The sequence below is a fragment of the Sminthopsis crassicaudata genome, chromosome 1 (genome assembly GCF_048593235.1).
Source record: "Sminthopsis crassicaudata isolate SCR6 chromosome 1, ASM4859323v1, whole genome shotgun sequence".
Classification (NCBI taxonomy): Eukaryota; Metazoa; Chordata; class Mammalia; order Dasyuromorphia; family Dasyuridae; genus Sminthopsis; species Sminthopsis crassicaudata.
This window is the reverse complement of record NC_133617.1, coordinates 435,609,638-435,633,537: the sequence shown is the minus strand read 5'-3', so window position 1 is coordinate 435,633,537 and position 23,900 is coordinate 435,609,638. Positions and strand designations below refer to the sequence as shown.

The 23,900-nt window shown below is 34.7% G+C and overlaps 1 protein-coding gene across 1 annotated transcript in view; it reads left to right on the top strand.

Moving 5' to 3' along the window:
* Positions 1-23,900, top strand: part of SNX29 (sorting nexin 29) — a 653,362-nt gene that overhangs the window by 615,847 nt on the left and 13,615 nt on the right. The gene's annotated exons all lie outside the window — the stretch shown is intronic.

The window sequence follows — 23,900 nt, the reverse complement described above, 5'->3', positions numbered from 1 at the left end:
AGAAAGAGAATAAAATTTTAGATGAGTGAAATTTGACTTAGATTCTTGACAAAATTCTTAAATGAATTTTTAAAGGAATGGTAAAGGAAAACATGAAAAAGGAAAAGTGATCACAGAGATTTAATATTAGGGCTTTATCAAGTACTAAGCTTTTTTTCTTCTTTGGAGAAAATTAGACTTTAAGTATAGTTTACCTAGATTTTAAAAACGCATTTGGCATATTTTCTCACATCATGTTTTTTTGGGAAAAAAAGGAGAGAAAGGTGGATGTTAGGCAGGGATTTATTGCTTGACCCTGTAATGCTTAACATTTTTATCAGTGACTTGAAAACTTGGTGTTTATTATAAATGCAGATGTTACAGAACTGGAAGGAATCATTAACACGCTAGAAAATAGGAATCAAAAAAGTTTAAAAATTATATTGAACTGAATCTACTAATGTAAAATTTAATGGAATACTTGTGCCTCCCCCCCAAAAAAAATCAGCTATATAAGTTTAGAAGGATGAATCAAATAGGAGGGACAAGAGTAGATTAAAGAGCAGCTAATTTGAAAAAGACTTGTAGATTTTAATGAGCCGCAGATTCAAAATAAATTAGTAGCATGATATGGCTTCCAGAAAACAAATATAATCTTAAGCTGCATTAGAAGAAACTATGGGAATTTATAATTCTATCATGCTTTTCCATTGTTAGACTACATTTGGAGTACTAGGTTGAATTATGGGCTCCACATTTTAGGAAGGACATTATCAAATGTTCAGGATAAGGTAACAATCATGAAGTATCTTGAAATGATATCATATGAGGATCAGTTGGAGGAACTGGGTATGTTTAGCTTCAAGAAGCAAATGCTTAGAGGGAACATGATTGCTGTACTCAAGTCTTCAGAGGGTTATCCCGTGGAAGAGGGATTAAATTTGTTCTGCTGGGTCCAGAGGCTAGAATTAATATTTATAATATAACAATCTCATTATATCACTCCTTTGTTCAGAAAGCTTGAAAAATTCACCATTATTTACCAAATGCCATATAAATCTCTTATCCTGTATTAAAAGCCCTATATATTGTTAACCTTTATTTTTAACTTTACTCTATACTTCACCATTTCATGCATGGTATTTTCCAACCAAACAGACCTATTGTATATGCTTCATTCTCATTCTTCTTTCTCCTATTGTGATGTCTTGGCTTCTCCTTCAAACCCACTTTGCTTGCCTTCATGTCCTTCTTTCGCAGGAAATTCAGATGTCTTCTTCCTCTTTCCCTTCCTCACCCCTCTCTCAATACTTTTTCCAATTGTCTTTTACTCTAAATTAAAAAAAAAAAAAAAATATATATATATATATATATATATGTGTATATATATATATATACATATATATATATACATCAGATAGAAAAATATTACATATGAAAATGTGCATCTCTATTGTATAGAACTTGCTTTTCTATTTAAGCTTATAGAAAAGTCAGCATGTGACTTTCAAAGGGATCTTGTTTGTCGGTGGTTAATACTGGCTTTCCTTCTGCTCTTTACTCTTTTGTGGGGGAAATTTTATTCCTAATCCTAGTTATCTCTCTACCAACTCTACTTATCTCCCCTATCAGAATAAAGATAATTCTTTTAACATATGCATAGCCTCACAAAACAAATTCCCACATTTACTATATCTGAATATGTATGTCATTCTCCAAATTGTAGCTTGTTGTCCTTTTTTTTTTCAGAAGTGTGCATCATGCTTCATCATTTTCACATTTTCCCAGTCTTTTTACTCATTACTTGACCACTTCCTTTTTTTTTTCTCCCCTCTCCAAATACAATTCAGTTCAGTGACTCCGGATTTCTTACTGTTACTTAAATAAGGCACCCTATTTCTCTTCAATCTGGGCATTTTTACTTACTATTCTCTTTGCCTGGAATGTATTCCCTTCTCATTTCTGCCTTTTAGTTTCCTTGGCTTCCTTCAAATCCCATTCTCACCTTCCAAAGGATGCCTTTCTCTACTTCTTTTAATATTTTCTCCCTGTTTAAACAACAGAGAGGAAAATGTCCTATATATAGTTTGTTTATATATGGTTGTTTACATGTTGTTTTCCTACAAGCAAAAAGCTGGGAAATAATTTTTACAGCCAGTGTTTCTAATATAGGCCTCATTTCTAAAATATATAGAGAATTGACTCAAATTTATAAGAATACAAGTCATTCTTCTATTGATATAAGGATATGAGCAATTTTCAGATGAAGAAGTTAAAGCCATTTCTAGTCATATTAAAAAAATGCCCTAAATCATTATTGATTAGAGAAATGAAAATTAGAGGAACTATCAAGTTCTACCTCACATCTCTCAGATTGACTAAGAGGACAGGAAAAGATAATGGTAAATTTTGGAGAGGATGTAGAAAAGCTGGCTTTTAATTCATTGTGGGTGGGGTTGTGAATTCATTCAGCCATTCTGGAGAATAATTTGGAACTATGCCCAAAGTGCTCTAAAACTGTTCCAGCAGTGCCTCTACTGGATTTATATACCAAAGAGATTATAAAAAGAGAGAGGGAAAAAAAAAACAACCTCATATGTACAAAAATGTTTATAGCAGCTCTCTTTTGTGATATCAAGGAATTGGAAATTGAATAGATATCCATCAGCTGAGAAATGGCTGAATACGTTTAGGTATATGAACTGGTGCTGAGTGAAGTGAGCAGAACGAGGAGTACATTGTACACAGCACAACAGTATAGGATGATCAGATGAGATGGACTTGACTCTTTTCAACAATTGAGATGATTCAAGGCAATTCCAATTGACTTTGGATGGAAAATGCTATGTGCATCCGGTAAGAGAACTCTGGAGACTAAGGGCAAATTGAAGGATACTATTTTTTACCTCACCTTTTATTTTGCTGGTTTTTTCTTTCTCATAAGTTTTTTCTTTTGTCATTTTTTCTTTTACAACATGACTAATATAGAAATTGATTGTACATGTATAATCTGTATCAGGATGGGTTTGCTTGCTGTTTTGGGGAGGAGGAAGTAAAGGAGGGAGGGAGGAAAAAACTGGAACTCACAAAAAAAATGAATGTTCAAAACTTATATATATTATTTGAAAAATAAAATACCATTGAAGAGTTAATAAAAACATATAGTACAGTTTTTAAAAAAAGATCTTTGTCATGTATTCTAGGACAGCTAGGTGATATCAGATCTAGAGTTAAAGAGGACTCCACTTTCTAAGTTCAAGTCCAACCTCAGATACTTATTAACTCTGTGACCATGAGCAAATCACTTAACATTGTTTGCCTCAGTTTCCTCATCTATAAAATGAGTTGGAGAAGGAAATGACAAACCATTCTAGTATCTTTGCCCCCCCCCAAAAAAAAACTCCAAATGGAAAGGCAGCTCGCTGTGCAATGGATAGAATACAGGCTCTGGAAGCAGAAGGACCTGAGTTCAAATCCAACCTCAGTCACTTAACATTTTTTAGCTGTATGACCCCCAAGCAAGTCACTTAATCCTAATTGCCTCACTAAAATAAAATTTATATTAAAAATAATAATTAAGGTCCAAATGGAGTCATGAAGAGTCAGACATGACTGAAATAAGGACACAAAATTGGGTATTTTCTTAATAAAAGTTCTAATGAAAAAAAATATTGTCTCCCACAATAAATTGGGAATTCCTTGAGTACAAGACTATCTTTTATTTTGTAATCCCAGCCCTTACATAGTGGTTAGTATTTAATAATTCCTATTGACTGATTATAGCAATGTTCATGCATAGATGAGCCTTGTCAAAAAGCTCTTTAGGGTAAAGGTCAAATACTGATATTAGTGAGTCAAAGGGTATGCAACAATTTAGTGATTTAGGAAGAATAATTCTAAACTGCTTTCTGGAATGGCCACACAAATTCACTAAAAGTGCATTACTATTCATGCTTTCCTGCAGCCATTTCAACACGTTTATCTTCCCCCTTTTTGTGATTTTTACCAATCAGATGGTTGTGACTTAGAACTTCAGAATTACTTTCTTTTGAATTTATCTATTAGTAATTTGGAGCATTCATTTTTCATCTTGCTACTGATAAGTAGAATTTCTTCCTTTGAAAATTTCCTATTCTTGTGCTTTGACCAAATTTCTATTAGGGAATGGCTTTTGTTCCTATAAATTTGAATAAATTCCATATAAATGTATATCTACCTACCTATATATGTACACATACATACATTTTTGTACATATGTAAGGTCTTTATCAGAAAAATTTATTGCAGCTTTTTCTAGTTAATTGTTTTTCTTCTAATTTCAAGTATATTAATTTGCACAAATACTTTTAAATTTTTATTTAATCAAAATTATCTATTTTATCTTCTTTGATCCTCTCTATCCTTTGTTTGGTCATGAATTCTTCCCCAACCATACCTTAGAAAATTTATTTTATTCCTTGCTCCTCTAATTTATGTCATTTTTTATTCCTAAGTCATGTCTACATCTGCAATTTATTTTATGTATATATGATATGAAATATTGATCTATAAGTAATTTCTTCTTGAAAGCTTTTCAATTTTCTTAGAAGTTTTTGTTAAATAGTGACTCCTTACTTTAGCAGCTGAGGTCTTTGTGTTTCTGAAAATCTATGCTAGTATTTGTTTGCTATTATCTTGTTTACCTAATCTCTACCACTGATCAGCCTCTGGTTTTTAACCATGCAGAGGAGCTTAATGATTACTGTATTGCTTTGTGATATCATTTGAGATCTGTTAGGTCTTCTTTCTTCCATTTTTTTTTTTTCATTATTTCCTTTTAGATTCTTGACCTTTTGATATTCCTACTGATTTTTTTTCTGGCTCTAGAAAGTAATTCTTGAGTAGTTTGATAAGTTACATATGATAAGATATGTTATTGTCTCAGCCTATTCACAACTACTCTTTTATACATGAAGCATTCCTTGAATTACCCTCATCCTTCCTCAGCTTTTTGCAATCCCACCCTCCTCATTTTTCTTATAGCACTTTGAAATTATAATTTTGAATATGATTCTAATTATTTTAGGTATTTGTAATTTCCTTAAGAGCAGGAATTATAACTTCTTTATATTTTCAATACCTACCACAATGCCTTGAATTTAGTACTTAATATATATTTACTGAATTTAATTTAAAAAACCATTTTGAGTTTAAAAGGAAATCAAGTCACTCAGATGATTAGTAATATGGCTACTTGGATGAGGATATGTTAACTTCCCATTTAGGAAAAAAGTCAGTAGAGACACTACTACTTTTCTCTTTTGCTGTTCAATTCCTGAAGAGTCTCACACCTTATTTTACACCATTTTTACATCCACAATTCACCAAAAAGGTTTCTCTTCAGTGTTCTTAGGCCTGCTAGAGCTTTCCTTTTCCTCTCTTTATTATTTAATCTATTGGCCTTTAGCCTTAAGAACAAATATTATAGGAGAAAGCCATGTATTCTAATTATTAAAAGGACATCCTGCTTAAGAGTCAGGAAATGTGGGTTCAGGTTCTACTTTTGTCACGTATATTAATTCATATTAATTATTTTGTATTCATGCCAGATTTTCCCTTCTTCTATAGAACAATAGTATCTTTTCCTTCCCTACTTCTCAGGGATTTTTGTTGTTCAGCTGTTTTTCAGTCATATCTAACTATTGGCGATCCCATTTGAGTTTGTTTGTTTGTTTGTTTGTTTTTTGGTTGAGACACTTAAGTGGTTTTTCCATTTCTCTCTCTAGTCTATTTTACAGATGAGACAAACAGAATTAAATGACTTATCCAGGGACACACAGCTAGAAAGTGTTTGAGGCCAGGTAAAGAGAAGACTTCCTGACTCCCGGCTTTATCCACTATGCTATCTAGCTATCTACTTATCAAGAATTAGGTGAAGTAATAAAGAAGGTGTGTTTGGGAAGAAAGTTTGGCATAGAAGAAAGGGACTCTGCAAGTGTAGACTTTATGTGTGTAGAATAATTGCTACTTATCAAGTATTCTGACTCTATCATTTAAGGCAAATTAAGGCAAAAACCCAAAAACTCCTGAAACGATTCCTTGAAAGAAAATGAGTCACAGGAAACAAATACTGTTTATAGATTAAAAAAAAAAATAACTACAAATAGTATATCCCTTAGTTTCTGCACCATAATGCATTTGGCCAATATACTACATTGAACTTACTCTAAGAAGTTTATGTTGAGGAAGGAGATAAGAGTCCAGAATAGTTACAAACCAGACTAATGCTTCCACATTCATATAATAAATGCTCTTTGCCTGGTCCTAGCAGTTATGGGGATGTTTATAGGCAATTCATTTTAATGATTCTCAATGCTCACTTTTCCATGAGTGGGCTGGCCCCCTGGAAATATCTAGTCACTAACCAGCTCACTAATACCACTGATGACTTTGCTCAGCTCCTGCTGCTGAGTAGCATTTGGTGTTTTTAATCTCTTTGTTTATTGAGCATAGCCAGAGACAAAGATTACTATCTTCATTCTCTGTCTATATCTGGTCCTTTCCTCATTATATTTGGCCCCCACGCCCTTTTGGCTGAGGCTTTATAGCCTCTGTGGTTTGTGGGATGAGAAGAAAGGAAAGAAGGGGAAAAGGCAGCTCCATATTAAAAAGTATGCCTTATAGAATATAACCATGACTGCAGGAAACAGAATCAGCCCCTCACCAAAACTCTGTCAGTTGCTAGAAGGGATGAGGTAAGCACAACATAAGGTGACATGCAGCAAATCTGCATGGATACTGCATAGTATCATTGTAAAGGCTACATGTCAACATTCTAGTGTCTCTCTCTCTCTCTCTCTCTCTCTCTCTCTGTATATATATATATATATACACACACACACACACACACACACACACACACACACACACACCCTTATACCATTTTCAGTATATACCTTCACAGTTAGAGGCAAAGGAAAGCATTCCTAACATAGATTAGAGATCTAAGGTCCAATAGACAGCAAAGGAGTAGGAGGAAACTAGGATGTAAAATATCTGCAGTTGGAACTCAAACTTGAAAAAGTTATCTCATTTGAAGAGATGAGAAATTGGCAATTAGAATAGCTTAGAATTAGTAGCTTAGAGTTCTGAGAGATCACAAAAGCCATTTAGTTCAAGCTCCCCATTGTACTGTTCAGGAAAGAGAGACTCAAAGACAGTAAGTGATTTGCTTAAGTTTATACAGCTAGTTAGTGACAGAACTGTAACTATGGCTGAAGTTTTCCAGCTTCTAGACCAGTATGTTTTATGCCCTATTACTGGTGGTTCACTATTCTGCTTACTATTCTGAACTCCTGGGTGAAACAATTTTCTGATAGTTCTGTTTTTCTGTCTAGAAAATGTATGCATAATAGAGGGAGGAAAGAGTGGGAAGAAGGAAGAGGAAGAGGTTTGTTCCATCTTTTCCATGTTTTTATCACTTTAACTAACCCTTCCTAGGGATTCTGGGAAGGTGCCCAGAATGGTCATTTCTCTATAGTGTATGACATTTTGCAGCACTAGAAATATTTGCAGTTACCATAACTCATTCTGGATCAATTTGGAGGTTCCAGACAAAATCCTAAATTTCTGATTATTTACCAGCTAGAATAATAGGAACACTCCTAAAAAGTGTGGTGGAACTATACTCTTTTATTTGAGGCTTCACTTCCTTTCTTTAACAAGGCTAAAAGTAGCATTCTTACTGCAGCCTATTATATGTGTTCTATTTATAAGACATGAGTGTAGATAAATTCTAGCAAATAAATCCAGTTATATTATCACTGACCTAGAAACTGTTTGAATATCAGGTACTTAATACAAAAGGTATCAAAAATAACCTGTCATTTTTCCTTTCCTCCTCTTAGGAAAGTTGCTTATCTTGGGTAGATTTGGGTTGTTGTTGTTGTTGTTTTTAATGTTTTTAATGTTTCCAATGCCAAAAATTCCTAAGCCAAAAATCCTCTGATCATCCAAACCTTTTCAGTGGAAGAAACTAGCTTTGGAAGCATCCTAACTCTGCTGAATCATGATTTAGTTTTGTTAATTTGTCTTTTTAACAAATGAAAGGAAACTTTTCCAGGCAAATGATGGACCCCTTATTTTTATTATGTTGAAGAAGTGATTTTTCTGTTCCCTAGTGAATTTAACACTCAAGATCATTAGTGCTGTGTATGTAATAGGAAAGGTTATTTTGCCCCTGAAGTAAGTAATACTTTGCTTAAAAGATTACTGGAAAAAAGAAAAATCATGGTCATAGATTTAGACTTTGAAGATATCTTTAAAACCATCTAAACTCACCTTAGATTTTATAGATGAAGAAATTGAAACATAAGGAGGTTAAATTGCATGGTCAAGATTACACAGTAAATGGAAGAAAAAGGGTTTGAATCAAGGCTTTTTTTCAGTGCCAATTCAGGACGTATATAAGATTCCATTCCTTCCTTCAAAGAGATATTCAATTCCTTTAAATAGATATTTCTAATACTGTTCTCAGCATTGAGGATAACACAAGGAAGCTTAAGCCATGTTTTCTACTTTCTGGAAGTTTAAGATCTTGGAAAGAACTTTCACAATGAGGAAAAGTGTGGAAAATGTAATTGTAGTTTATTATAGAGTGTTGTGCTAAATCAGAGGAAGAAGAAATCACTTCTGACAGGGATACAGGAGTTAAGCAAGGTTTCATGGAAGAGGTAAAATTAGATTTACAGATGTGGGGATTTAGATCTGGAAGGAACCTCAAAGATAATCTAGTTCAGCATCTTTTACACATGAGGAAACTGAGGCCCAGAAACACACAGAATCTATAGGACAGAGCTGGAATCTGAACACAAATTGCTGTGATTCCACGGCCTCACAATTTCACATCTGTATGAAAGCAAAGCCATCTGCTAAAACACTTTTATCCTAACATGCTGTGTTTATAATGAAGCTCTATATATGAGACTTTTCTGGCCTCACAAGTTATCACATAACATTGTGCTTAATTTCAGCAACCTTGGAACAATGAACTATAGTCAGAGAGAGCAGCAGACCCACAGAGGTTGGTCAAGATTGTGGAGTTATTGCTGAATCATGAAATAAGCCATGTTATTTTGGAGGGTGTATGTATTCTGAACCTATGTAAGTCACATTTAGTCTGGGCTGGACGGGTAGAAGGGCAGATGCCTCCACCTCTTCCCCCCAAAACAAAGCTATACCTGTTGTTCCATGCAAAGACCTGTTGAAAGAGACACATTTAAAGCAAGACTCCCTTCTATGGTTTGTTTTCTATTATTGCTGTCCCCTAATGATCACAAGATATGAGATCATTCTACTACAAGTTTCTTACAGAGATCTCCAAAGAGCAGATGAAAATTTGGAAACATCAGATATTTTTACTTCTAATTTTTGAGGAGTGTAAGGGGATACAGGAGTAAAAAAAGAGGTAACAGGATTCTTGGAAGTAGTAAGCTTTTCTCAGTGTGTGTGTGTGTGTGTGTGTTTAAATTCTGCTGCCTGCTGTACTTTGAAGCCATCAGGAAAGTACTTGTCTGCAGGGAGGGAAAACAAGCCGCAATTAATCACCTAAATTTCCCTCCCCCTTTAATGAACGACATACAGAACTGCTTAATGACACTCTGGGTGGGCTGCTTAACAAGCCTGCCTACTAGTTTCTCTAGTGTCAGTATCTTGCTCCCCATGACACTTTTCCTCCTACAAGCTCGTGCAGAACTGTTGAAGTCATTATATAAGACCAGTCCACATGATTAAATTGTTCTTTACTTGTATGTGTCTGTGTATGTCTCTCTCTCTACAGAAGCTCCATGCACACTGGTCATTTCCTTAGTGTACTCTGCCTCCTGGGTATCCAACCTTAGTGATGAAAGGCTGAGGGATGCTACCCACCCCCACAATCAAATTTGTTTCTTCCTCTTTGTACTTTCCCCTACACTGCCAAGTGTACCAGGACCACACATCCCATCCTGGGCAATGAAAACAGTTTCTTGGAGCCACCCTGGTCAGCTCTCCGATAGCTGAGGAACAGATTAATACTCTTCTCAAAAATAGAACATGCAACCAGTTAAAGTTTGGGGTCATTACAGCAGTGTTCCTGTCTCCTAGGTAACAAGGGACTGACACATACTCTTCTCATTGGTAGAGGCACTCTTCAGACAGTTAGTCATGCTTGTGCTGCTGCAGGTGTCTCTGAATTATACTACTAAATTGGGAGTTGGCTGTGTTACCTGTAAAGGAAGGAGAGAGAAGATATGCCTGGGGAATAGGGGAAGAGGAAGAGAAGGGAAGAGAAAGAGATTGCAACAGGAGAGAAAGTGATGTGATTATGAACATAACTTAAAGAAACTTGAATCTCTCACTAGCTCAAGGGCTATCTTTAGACTGTGGCTGCCATTCCCCTCTCCCCTCTGCTTTTGATTCTCCTATTCTTAGCTTCCAATGGGGATATATTCTCTTTCTCCCTGTTTGTGATGCTCTGCTATAGTAATGAAGTATATTGCCAAGAATGCAATCCCACAACCAAGAATATTGACAAATGCATTCCCAAGCTAGGCAGAAATAGCAGCACACACAATCTGGGATGCTTGAGTGATGGGGAGGCAAATGAATCATAAAAGAAAAGGCAAGGTCTCTGGGAATGAGGATGCACAGAGAAGTGCTCAGTGTTGGTTTGTTCCATGGGGGTGGAAGGGATGGAGAGAGTGAAGGTGAGGAAATGTGATAGAGCAGCTGATGTACCAGGGAGAGAGCAGTAGTGTGGACACAATCATGGGTTGTAGCTCAAACGGCACCCACTTTAGTGTTTGTGATTTTCAAACTCTGGCTTTTCATGACCAGGGTGGCAAGATCCCCTATGCAGAGAAATTATCCATACCTGGAACCAGTATTCATATTGCTTACTATCACAATTTTAGATTTAGGATGAAGCATGAACTTATCAGGATTACTGAATCTCAGAAAGCCTCCAGACAAAGCATCTGTGGCTTCTGCTAGTTAGGGCATCTATTGGAATACTTCTCCAAGAGGGATAAAGAACTTCAAGGGGATAAAGATGAGCTGATATCTGAACAGTTCTAGAGAACTAACCAGAGCAGTTGGTAACTTGGGCTTTTTTCTTGAAACCCATGCTTTAACTTTCTCCCAAGTTTAGCCAAGACTTGTGAGGCTTGTTTCCCCGACCTTTTTTCAAACACTTAAGAGTTGGGTCATGATTCTACCCTGAAGTATTGTTCCTCTAGGGTATATTATTTAGAACATATGAAATATGAAAAACACATGAAATATGCCAATATGAAAGAAAAAACTCCTATAAAAGAAAAATATTCTCAGAGTCATATGAAATAGATATCTGGGTCATTCTATTCTTGTACCTCTGAGTACTAACTTGACTAAAATCCAAGAAGTTACAGTAAACCAAGAATCGCTCAAAGGCTCTTCTTTGTCCAAGAATGGCTTAAGAATTCTGGTAGCCGCATTAGTGTGAGAGTGGATATATTTCTGTCATAGATGTATCATCTCTGATATGATATTACTTTTCCCTCAATGAAACCTGTGTGGGGTTCTTTGTCAAATGGCTGGCATTTTCTCTGGCCCACAGTGTATAACTAGTCCATTTCAACATCTGTCCAGTTGTTCTTAAAGCTACTTGCAGTGGTTCAGTGCTTTTCATACATACAAGAACTAGGTAGTCAGCTATAAATTAGTGATCACTCTGATCCCTGAAGAATAATCATGTCCTTTAATACTGTTTTATGTATAGATATTAAAGGGGAAATAAAAGGATGGTCAGAGCCACACTGAGAGTCTTGCTGACTGACAATTTAGTGCTAGCTTGTGGGGCATTATCAAATCTTAAAGTTATTCCTGATAAAGTTTTAAGCGATTTTTAGGCTTCCTAGTTGATGAAATTGAGAACAAGCATAAGTTGGTCAATATATTCTAGTTATTATGATTACTTATGTGAGATCACTAATAGCATAGAAGAAAAAAAAAAAAGGATCAGTGACCTTTAATAACAAATGACTCTTCAAAAGGCAGTAAAATTAAAGACACAAAAGATAGGACCATTGTAAGTATGACTGGAAAAACTTAGGAGTTAGATATTAGGTGAATTAATCAGCTATCACTCCAACATATTTTTTCCCTCCAATATGATAGAGGAATGCATTTTCAGGAGTAGGAAAACAGCTTGAATAAATTAATATATTGTTTCTTCTATTCTTATTAGCAAAACTCAAAAGTTTGAAAGTAAACTGTCTTTTATATACAAAGAACTAGTCAAAGTCTTCTAGGAAACTTCCTCCTAATTGTTGGAGAACAAAGAAGGGAGACTGAAGATCTAGGGAAGAGTAATAGGAGTGATCACAAAGGTGTATGAGAACATACTTGAAAAAAAGTTAAAGAAGTAGGGGTTATTTTTACATAAACTCCATGAAGAGGAAAAAAGACTATTTCATGAGTGTCTGAAACATGCATGAAGGGATAAGTTGCTGACCAGTTGTTTTGAGGTGATCTGACTAAAGGTAAATGGTCTATTTTTACGATCAAACAACTGAATAGCTAACTAAGATGGTCTCCACAATCTCTGGTCAGAAGTGTTTCCATTGTTTGTTCTTTTTCCTATCAATCATTGTGTCTCCCTCATTAGAATGTGACCTATTTGAGGGTAAGGAGTTTCACTTCTGTCTTTGTATTTCCATATATGAGCAGAATGTTGCTTATATAGAGCAGGCCATTAATAAATATTCACCAATTGAGGATTTCCTTAGTCTCGTGTTGTCATATCTTTCAAGATATATGTTACTGCACTTGTCTTTTATTTATTTATTTTCTGAGGCAGTTATTGGGGTTAAGTGACTTGCCCAGGGTCACACGGCTAGGAAGTATTAAGGGTCTGAGACCAGATTTGAACTCGGGTCCTCCTGAATTCAAGGCTGGTGCTCTAACCACTGTGCCACCTCCCTCCACCTCGCTGGCCCCTACTGCATTTATCTTTTGAGCATTTTCTATTCCATCCAACTTGGACTATGATACATTCTCTGGTCTCATCTTCGCTTTTCTTATTTTCATGCATTTCTATAAGCTGTTCCCTATTCCTAGAACATACTTCTAAAACAATTGTGTCTGTTAATCTATTTCTTCTTTTAAGATGCAGCTTAGATACACCTCTTTTATGAAGCCTTCTTTAATATCCCCAACTAAATCTGGACTAGATAATTTCTGAAGTGCCTTCCAATTCTAGATTTTATGGACCTATTTTGGGATTATGGGAAAGAAATTACTTCCATTAACTGTCCTCTTCCCCTTTTTCTTCCCTTCAAAATTAACAAGATGTTTAGGAGCTTTTCTGGAATTTTATTTAGTATTTTTCAGTTGTCTTCAACTGTTCAACCCCATTTATGGTTTTCTTGGCAAAACTTATTGCAGTGGTTTGTCAATTTCTTCTCCAGATTATTTCTATAGATGAAGAAACTAAAACAGAGAGTTACTCTGAGGCCAGATTTGAACTACCAAAGATGAGTCTTCCTGACCCTAGGTTCAGCACTTTATCCACTGATAGAAGGAAAGTCAAGAAAGAAAGTCAGGGTGTATTTAGTCCATCCCCTTCATTTTACTAGAACCTGAGACCTAAGGGGGCTAAACGACAGGTAGTAAGTATTGGAGTGATGATTCAAACTTAGGTCCTTTGTCTTCAAAACTATCAGTATTTCCATTGTACCAGATACCTCTTGGATACTTTCAACTTCAGAATTAATTTTTTAAAAGAGAGCAGTGCTAACTGGACTAGCTTAAAGCTTTCTCCTGGTGTGGCATGCTGATATTCATGTACAACTCTCAGGGGGTCAGTTTAGTCAATGAGCAAGAGCTATTCCAGCATTTCTCCTAAAGTCTGCTATGTCCCAAACAGATTGATATTGGAAATTGCAGGAATGTACTGGTACTTTTCCCAGAGGAAAGACTAGTTAATGGCCCTCACACTTCAAGAGCATTATTGATGCCTCTTTGTTATTGTCATAGTCATTAAAAATATAATTGGGATCATACAGCTGGAATCAGTTGAGAGTAAAATATTTGTTGGGAAATCTAAACGTTTCAAAAGAAAGAAATCTTTTCTCAAATTATCTTTCTTTCCGTTATTCCTTCTTAAAAAAAGAATAGTGGAAAGGGCACAGGATTTGGAGTCAGAAGACCTGGGTTAATACCCGAATGACATTGGCAAGGCATTAAAGCTTCTCGTTTTTAATCAGTAAAGATAGTGACAAATCAAATTCCTGCTGGCATCCTCTAAATCTATTATCCTGTAGTCCCTTAATTTTAAGAGCTCTATGTATTTTTGAGATTGCTTTTATAATTATTCTTTTAAGTTTTATTTTATCTTGAGACTTTTCTTAAGAAGAAAGTTGTTTTTTTCCTTAGGCAGAAGCCCATGAGGAGAACACAAAATTGCAGATTATGTTTAATTGAAAATAAATTTATAGCATATATAGAAAAGATTTGGGACATAATAAAAAAATTATTTTTGACCTAAGTACTTTGTAATTCTACTCATATAATACATCTTGTCTCCAATTGAGGCATTCTTTTGGTAAGAAAATTGAAGAATTTTAATATTACCTGTGAATTTTCCTACCTGACAGTTGCAATGAGCCTTAATTTAGAAGACTGAAACAATGACTCACAGTCACTGAAGGTCTTAAACTATGGAAAACTATAGAGTATATACTCAAAGATAATCTCTAAAGGACCTCAGGGTTAAAGTATTGTGAACAGAATGTACTTAGGTCTGTAGTATTTTTTTCAAATATGATGTTTCAGTGGTTTAAATTTGCTTCTTCAGAGTTCACAGTGGTTTTATATGCTTAGGCCAACTTGTTCTCCAACCCAAAAGCTATTTTTGACTTCAGAGATGCATAAAATCATCATAGGAATTATCTAATTTTCCTTTTATCTAGTATTTAAAGTTGCATAATTTCCCAACATAGTACATAATCACTTCAGAGATGTTCTCCATTTGCAAAATAAACACCAAAAAATTTTGGATGAAATAGTCCTTTCTTTCTATATGTTGTTGCTTCCATACATTCATCAAAAAATTCTATTTGATAGCCACTTGTCCAAACTTATAATGAATCTGAATGGCTGGGAAGCATGCATTGTGGTTCTGTGTTTAACTTTTCATTTAGTGGTTGGCAATATTGACAACTCAACATTCTAAATGTAAGTGTGCTCAGAGAATGGGCATGCTAGGCCTCGTCCTGTAAAAATTCTCTGAAGGAAAGGTTAGATCAGAACCAAAAAGCCCACTTCCCTGATGTTAAAACACTTTTCTAATAGTGTCTTATTAGAATCAGAGACTTGGAATTGGAAGGGAATTTAGAGGTCATTTAGTACAATCTTTTCATTTTACAGATGAAGAAACTGATCTAACACAAGGTCACAGATTTAGTAAGTAGATTTCAATGATTTATTCAAGATCACTGAACTGATGAAAAATCTCTCAGAGCCAGAATCTAAACCTAAGTCCTCTTTCTCTAAATCCAGGACTAATTCTACTTCATCCACTTGTCTACAAAAGAGCATATCCTACAGTTAACAAAGTATTTCCTGCACAATAACTTCTTCAGGTTGCTAGTGCAATGATCATTATTGCCATTTTACAGATTGAAGAATCTGAGATTTGAGAAGTTAAATAATTGACACATATACTTTGTAAGTAGTAAAGTGAGTCCTCAAAATTAGGTTTTCTGATGTCAAGTTGAATCTTGCCACAATACCATGCAAAAGAAATCAAACTTTAGTAAATCAGAAAAAGAGTAGGATCCAGATCAATCAACAGTCACAGTGTGTACATGCAAAATTATTATTAATTTGTTGCTATTCATGCTTCATTTTCAAAGTAAACTAACAACATCATAAGTGTGAAGTCTTGACATGTACATGACTTGGATTTTAGTGAGGCAGAGTTGCACAAAGTCATCAGCCCCACTCTCTCTTTATCATAGTCATAGAAGGCTAGTAAAATTAAATAGGAGAAATGTCATCTTCTAGTAAATGCTTTGTACTAAAATAGCATTGCTCACAGCGCTATGAAGTATTATCTTTATTCCCATTTTATAGATGGACAAATCTGAGGTGCAGAGGATCATATTGCTGTATTCCTAGAATTGATATACAGTTAATAAATAGAAAAGATAGGATTTACATATAGATCTTTTGACAGTAGTCTTTCTGCTACACACACTTTCCTCTCTATTGGAAGCACTTAAGTCATGGGAAGCAAGAACTAATTTCTTTGGTCATTTTTATCTCAGATATGAGGTCTGGTTTAGAAAGAAAGAAAGAAAAGTTCTCTGATATAAACTCTTTTATATGTTCATTGGCCAAAGGACTGTCATTAACTCAGGGTATAAATTGGTGAACTAAACAAGGTGTTTGATTGAAAAATAGCAAAACATTTTATAAACCTTTTATGCCATGGAAATGAATTGTTATTAGAGAGTCAATGTATAAGATTTGTATATGATGAGAGGGATGTTTTTTTCCCTAATTTTTGATGAAAAATGATGAATTTGCCAAATTAAATATAGAAATTATTTTGAGATAAAAACAAGAACTAAGAGTTGAGAAAATTAATGGAAGGAGTAAGAAATAAATTCCCCTTCTCTTCCATTGGTAAAATGAGGGATTAAGATTAAATAATTTCCAGAGTTCCTTCTTCTAAATTTTATGATTCCCATGGCAAAATTCTTTGGAGTTTGAGAAGTCCAAGGAACAAATTATGTACTTATTAAATATTATAACATTATACTGGTAGTTTTCTAAAAATTGGTTCTTAAGGATTATAGATTCAAAGGTGGAAGGGAATTTTGGATCATCTTGTCCAGTCCTCTCATTTTACAGATGAGGAAACAAAAGCTAGTTTTTATGTTGGGCCTTTTTGTAAGACCACTGGGATATCTTCGGGTGTTCTCATCTATGACAAGAACTACAAAATAGAGACAGAAGTCACGTTAATCCTCTGTTACCCAGAAGCAAATGAAATCTACCTGGTTTTAAAATTCAGTGAAAATTCTATGGAATTAAAATGCAGTTAATTCCCAGCCAGTGAAGTGTGTCTCTTTTAGTCTTAGTGGAATGTCTAATTTCCTTTTTCTCCTTTCCTAATTCCTTTTATTTTCTCTTATCCTTTATATACTTGATAACTCCCAGATCTATTTCCCTGCTAAATACTCAGATTGTTTTCTAAGCAAACACCCTACCTGTAGATTTCATTTGTTTTGTCAAACTATGTCAGTTGCCTGAATCATGGGCCTTAGAGAAGGCACATTGAGCCAACAAAAAATTCCTTTACTGGCCTATATTGGTTATTGGTTTCATAAATTAAGCAGTCATAAACTAGATGGATAAGATCTCTAGTTAATATGATTCACTAGAGAAGTAGCATGACATCATGGATAGAGAGTTTAGAGGGTCAGATGGGAGTATGTAAAATGAGTTGCAAATCTAAATAATATATAAATTCAGTTATAATTATTCAGACTTCTATTCTGATAAAAATATGACAGATAATTATTTATTTTTAAAAAGAGGGTGATCACAGATTACTCATTAATGCTTATCCTAGGGGTTCACACAATATGTGAGCCTATATTCCCAGTTCCTGCCACAGAGAGATGGGAAAAAAGAAACAAAAAAAAATTTAAACTTGCTGCTCACACTTCTAACTGCCAGAAAGAGTATCATTTATTTGCCTCTACCTGCAGAAGAATTGAAGAGTCCCAATATTCTACTTATTTTGTCCATCAGAAGACAAGGTTGGTATAAAATCAGATGTCTGCAGTCCTACCTGTTCCTTCTGATCAAATAAGGGATTATTTGCATATGCATGCCTTCTCGCTAGGATCCAAGCCTTTTCATCCCAAGGATAGATAGTATCACACCATTTTATGTTCTGTCATCAAAGAAGTCAATTTTGAAACACAACCCTGCCATCCCCATCCCACCAATCTAGCCAACAGAACTAAATTCTTGATCAAGAAAACTGCCTTCCTTAACATCCTACAGAAGCATCTCACTTCTAAGAAAATAGAGGAAGCTAATTGGTTCTTCTGGAAAAATAGGCCAATTCAGTGCTATGGCATTTTTGAAGGCTAGATTTCCTCCAACATTGATAAAAAGACATTTTTCTGAAGGCTAAGTTTTTCTTCTATATACTACCACCATAAAATGATAAAACTCGGAAAGTTCTTTTCATCCTTGAAGAGAAGAAGAAAAAAAAAGTCATCATCTCTAAGAACATGCGTAAGATCAACCAGGGACCATATCATCAGCGAGCACTTTGGACCTTCGTCACTGTGACCTCTAAACAGAGCTTTATGCAATTAGGAACATGATACTTTTCAAAAGGAGAGCCAGAAATGTAATTCTCTGTTGATTACTTTTTGACATTAATACTGCAGAATCAAAGAATTCTGACCAATGGCTGATAGAAAGTGTTGGGGGAAAAAAGGAGGCAGCTTGACGAGACTGAGGTAAAATTGGCTTGTCAGAGAACCTGAAGTGAAACCCAGTTCTTTTATCCTGACCTGTCTCTTCCCTGGACTTCTAGGATGCCCTCTAAGATTGAAAATGGAAACTTCTACATTTGGTATTTAAAGCCTTTGATGACTTAGACCTTGTCTATCTTTTCAGCTTTGTTTCACATTATGCACATTTATGTACAATGTAATAAAGCCAAACTGGTTTTCTTAATGTTCTTCATATTCAGTATTCTATCTCCTATCTTCATGAATTTGCACTGGCTATCCACTATGTCTGGAATATACTGCTTCCTCAACTTTCTTAAAATGCCTAGTTTCCTTCAAGTCACACTTTTACATGAAACCTTTCCTGATTTTCTTACCTATTAGTGACTTCCATCCATTGAAAGTCATTTTCTATCCTTTACCAAATCACTTCATCTCTGGGCTTTGCTTCTGACTGATTTTACCACCAGGTCTCATTTGTCTTCTCTTGAACATGTCTTTCTGACCATTTTCACTCATCAGTAAATTCTTGCCCAACCCTTAATTTTAAGGAAGGGCATAAGACTGCCACTTCGTTCCTTTCTTACTCCACATCGGACTCAGCAGTGTCACCATACTTTCAGTCCCGACTTTTCAGCTCCTTTTTATGTGTTGTCTTTCCCTATTAAAATCAGATGAGTTCTGATTCTGATTCATTCTGATTCTTATTGGGGGGAGAGAAGTAAGCAGCTAGGAGAGAGCATTGGATTAAAATTTCAGCTCCTCTGCTTTTGAGCAAGTCATAAAGTAAGACTACCTTTCTTTTTGCTTATTTCTGTATCCCCAGGGCTTAGTACATGCCTTGCACATGGTAGAGGCTTTATAACTGCTTATTTTTGACATATGCATTATTTCATTTTCTAGAATTTCTTTCTTGAGGTCAGAAATTTTTTTTATTTATTTTTTTAACATTGTGTTCCCTGAACCTAGCACAGTTTCTAGAACTTACTTGGCACTCTATAAATGCTTATTGATTATTGATTGAGTTATTAGGAAGTGGTGTAGTTTGTCTAAAAGCTTTGGCAAAGAAGTAGCTGGGAAATACCTACAATTTGATTATGAAGAAGTTTAACCCTTGTGGACTTATCTATCCTCAGAAAATTCCTCCAAAGCCCCCCACCCTGAGTTAATTTGCTACTGAACTTCCAAAATGTCAGTGACATAATTCATGTGCCCTTAAGAAATATGCATATGGCTTGTAATGAGAGATTTTAATTGAAGTGGCTTAGAGTGAGTTAAGTGGTACATCTCCATCAACCATTCAGGATTGATAACATTTGTAATTATCAGCATCTCTCTTAAAGTGATCTTTATATAATAATTAATAGGTGAAATTCATTATACCATTAAAGTCTGTCTTGAATATTAACAGGGCAATGTTTCCTGGAATAAGTTTAATTATGAGTTTTTTCTTGGAAAATCAAACCAAAAGACTTATTTACTTTTCTACTTATTAAATTCAACACTATGGCCCAGAGAATCTCTTAATTAGTAGTTCTGTGTCTTTCCCTTTGTACTATTAAATTTAGAAAACTGAAATCACATGAGGAGTATCTCTGGACAGATGTCATGGTAGAGGAGAAAGAATACTGGTTTTGGATTCAAAAGATGTAGATTCATATGAGAACATTCAATAAATTTGTGTGCATGCCCTAATCACTCTGGACAACAGACATTTGTGTTTTGTTTACTTTGTTGTTGTTTCTTTTTACTTGGAAATGAAAAAACACTGGGGATTCAATGGTCAGAATTCTGGGATATATACATAATAAAAAAAAAATAGTACACTTGGAGTCAAGAACAACCTGGGTTTAAATCCTGATTGATGTTTACTAGAATTATCTGGGCAAGTCTTTTTTTTTTTATTAACTCATTCATAACATGTATATTAATGTTGTACGGTTTATTTCATAGAGTTGTAGTGAAGAAAGTATATATTGTAAAATTCAAAGTTATGGAAATTTGAATTATCATTATAGTATTTCTCTTATGTTTTACAGAACTCAAACAATTATTAATAAAATAGAGAGGACCTAATGGATGGACCTAACATAGTTAACCTCTACCTCCTACATTCCCAGTGCTTGGAACGATATATTCATTATTTATATGAAGTACTTAATATTTTCTGAATGAACAAATCCTTTCCAGCTATAGAGAAAAGGATGGAGTTAGATGAGCTAGATAAAGAGATAAAGATAGGTAGTTATGTTTGTTCTGTATCCAGTCACCGTTTACCATTTTACATTTACTTTTTTTGTAGATATGTGCTTTTTATTACACTCCTAAGAATCTTTCTGTGTTTTATCTCCCTCTGCAAATGGAAAGCTTTTCTAGGGTAGAAATTTTCTGGATTTATTTTAGATGCTCTTTTAAGTGTCCAGTTCAGGGGACTACATAGTAACTGCTCAAAAAAAAAGTGGATAAATTGATTGTAAATATATTCTGAATGAATAATTATTGTTTAGGAGCATTTAACTTGCCACAATTTTATAACTTCTTTTAATTACTGTTGCAGCAGAGTAGAATGGATTGTGACAACCACATTTTGATCATCAAGGTCCAGAACCTAACTTGTTGATGCCCTCTACTGATTTCTTATTCTTACCACTCCTTATTCTCTTTTCTTCCCCACCAGCCTTGCGGGGGGGATGTGATGGCTTTTATGTCTTTTTTTTTTTTTTTTTTCCTTTTTCTTTCCCCTCAGTTAAATGTAAAATAACTCTTTTTTTGGTCATACATGTATATATACATTTTAAAAAACATATTTCCTTGTGAATCATGCTGGGAGAGAAAAATCAGAACAAAAGGGAAAGACCTCAATAGAAAAATAAAGAAACAGAAGAAAAAGGAACATAGCATGTATTAATTTATGTTGAATCTCCAAAGTCTTTTACCTCATTTCTTAAACTGTTTCCTGTCAGCAACATATAAATCTTTCTTTGTTAATCTTGTGTTTTACCATAAAATATTGTATGGGGAATACAAAGAGTTAAAATTATAAATAATAGAGACTGTTTATAAGGCTTTAAAATTATATTTGTCCCTACATACAAATGTCCTACACACAAATGTCTAGATAAATATTGTAAATATTAATGTTTAATAATTTTTAAAATTTTTTTGAAATAATATGCAAAGATAGTTTTCAACATTCCCTTTTGTAAAACCTGGTGTACCAACTTTTTCTCCAAGCAATCCACTATAGGTTAAATATGTGAAATTTTTTATAACATTTTCATATTCATCATGTTGCTCAAAAAAAACATGATCAGAGGGGGAAAAGAAAGAAACATGAGAAAGAAAGAAAAAACCCACAAGTAAACAAACACCAGCACCAAAAAAAAAGGTGAAAATAGTATATTTTGATCCATATTCAGTGTCCATAATTTTCTGTCTGGATGTCGATGGTTCTTTCCATCACAAGTTTATTGGAATTGGCCTGATTCACCTCATTGTTGAAAAGAGCAAAATCCATTATAGTTGTTGAAAAGAGCAAAATCCATTATAGTTGAGCATCTTATAATCTTGTTGCAGTATATGTTTTCCTGATTCTACTCACTTTGCTTAGCATCAGTATATGTAAGTCTTTCTAGGCTTTTTTTAAAACCAGCCTGCTCATCATTTCTTTTAGAATACTAATATTCTATTACATTCATATATAATAACTTATTATTCAACCATTCCCCAACTGAAGGGCATCCAGTTTGCAGTTCCTTGCCACTACAAAAAAAGAATGTGTTTCTGTAATTCCAGCAGTGGGTGTGGGAGCCTCAGGCTCAAGACTTCCTTCGGTGAGTCCTGGACCGTACTTTTCAAGTCTTTGCAAGTTAGTTAACTTGCATTCACTTTTTAACTATGTGGAAGCTTTTCTTTATTTTGTAGATGGCAGAGATCATTTCATATCTAGCTTTTAAAAATATCTTTCCTCAGAAGAGACCAATCTGGAAATTACCTTTCATTTCTCTGAGGTTGTCTGAAAGTATTCTTTTGACCTTGACCTGATTGATTTCCTGAATACAAATTCCCTAGCCAAGGCAGGTTTGGCTTTTATGGAAAAGTTGACTTTTTTGTTGATTGGCCTATACTATCATCTACTATCCAACTTCAGATTCCATACCCCTAATGAATTTCATACCAAATTCCTCTTACCCCTCAGAGTTGAGACTGTTGCAGATTGAAAGTTTTCAGATATCCCCTCCACACTCTAGAGAAGTGCTTCATTAAAATTCTCTTTTAAATGTTTTAACCGGGAGGAAAAAACACTTAATGCATAATAGTAAATCATAGAACATTCATGCTATCAGTAAGAGGAGTGGTGTGACACCCCCAGAGAGAAAAGGCAGAGACAATAGAAGACATAAAGGTCATATAGATTTCGAGAAATTTTGGACTCTAACAACAAGATTGTATCTCAGAAGCCAAGAGTTCAGTAGTACTTTTTACAGCATTTCAACAAGTTAAAATCCAGACTGTTTTTAAGAACTTTAAGTAAAAGAAAAGAGATTACCTCCTAACTGGCTGTTCATTCTACTTTTAAGTAGCCCCTTCCACTTTTGAATAGCTCTAATTATTAGGACATCTTTCTTTATTTCAAAACTAGATTTCCTTCTCTATCTTCCATGCCTTCTGAAGCCAAGTAAAAAAATCTAATCCTTCTTCCACATGAGAATTTCGGTTATTTGTAAAGAGCCATATTCTCACAAAAAATCCAGTGTGCATATTAAGTTCTGCTTGGCTTTCTTCTCTTAGAACACAAACCCTATCATTAGATTGTCTTATATATCTAAGGGTTTCTTCCTTTATACTTCAGCAATAACATTCTCATGGAAGTCAGAATCAGGTCTAGTTAAATTCCACTTGCCATTTCCACCAGCTTCTGAAGGATGAATTTATTCATTCCTTTTACCTTCTCACTCATCCTTATTATTCAGTCTTTTAGACATGTCTGACTTCATGACCCCAATTGGGGTTTTCTTGGCAAAGATACAGGAGTGGCTTGTCATTTCCTTCTTTAGCTCATTTTACAAATGAGGAAACTGAGGCAAACAAGGTTAATTGACTTACCCAGAATCATACAGCCAATAACTATCTGAGGCCAGATTTGAACTCACGAAGATGAGTCTTCCTGACATTAGGCCCAGCACTCTGTGCCACCTCGCTGTCCTTTCATTTATACTTGTATTTCTAAAAGTTTTAATTTCTTCTGGTTAGAAGATAATTCTTAAAACCAGTAGTGTAAAAAATGTGTTGAGATCTAGAAAGTTTTGAATCCAGGCCAAGCCTCTTAATACATTCAGAAATAAACATATTCACATTGTATATACAGATATATTATAA